This window comes from Plasmopara halstedii (assembly GCF_900000015.1).
Source record: "Plasmopara halstedii genome assembly, contig: Scaffold_2956, whole genome shotgun sequence".
In the NCBI taxonomy this organism is placed as follows: domain Eukaryota; phylum Oomycota; class Peronosporomycetes; order Peronosporales; family Peronosporaceae; genus Plasmopara; species Plasmopara halstedii.
Genome location: NW_020189861.1, coordinates 750,852 through 751,414, shown reverse-complemented (window position 1 = coordinate 751,414; position 563 = coordinate 750,852).

Below are 563 nucleotides of genomic sequence, written 5' to 3'. Positions count from 1 at the left end.
CCATTTCCGTATAATTTGCGCTATACTTGTGCAAGTAGTTGGCGAGACCAAACCATCGCAAGTCCTTTCGATTCTTTAAGACCGGCCAGTCCACATGGCCTTGACCTTAGCAGGGTCTGCTCGAACGCCACACTTCCCAATGAAGCACCCTAAAAAGGGAATTTCTTCCGCGCCGACGATGCACCTATCGTTATTAGCATACTCTTATTCGTGCACATACACTCGAGTAGCGCTCTCAAACGTGTAGTTGTGGTTTTCCACATCTGTCCTCCTGTGCCCCGCACGACTGTGGACGAAGATGTCGTCAAGATATGTTTGTGCATACACCCGGTGGGGCCTGAACACATGCGTCACAAGACAATCTAAATGTTGCTGGTGTATTTGACAGCCCTTGAGGCATCACTAGCAACTCACCGAGCATCCCGCTTGGAGTGCTCACCGCTGTCAGCGGGATATCACTCGCTCTCGTGAGCAATTGGTAGTCAACATCGACCAAGTCGAAAGCGCTGTACTTTGTACAGCCAACAATATTGTTCTGGAGAACATCGTTTCCAGGAATCGGT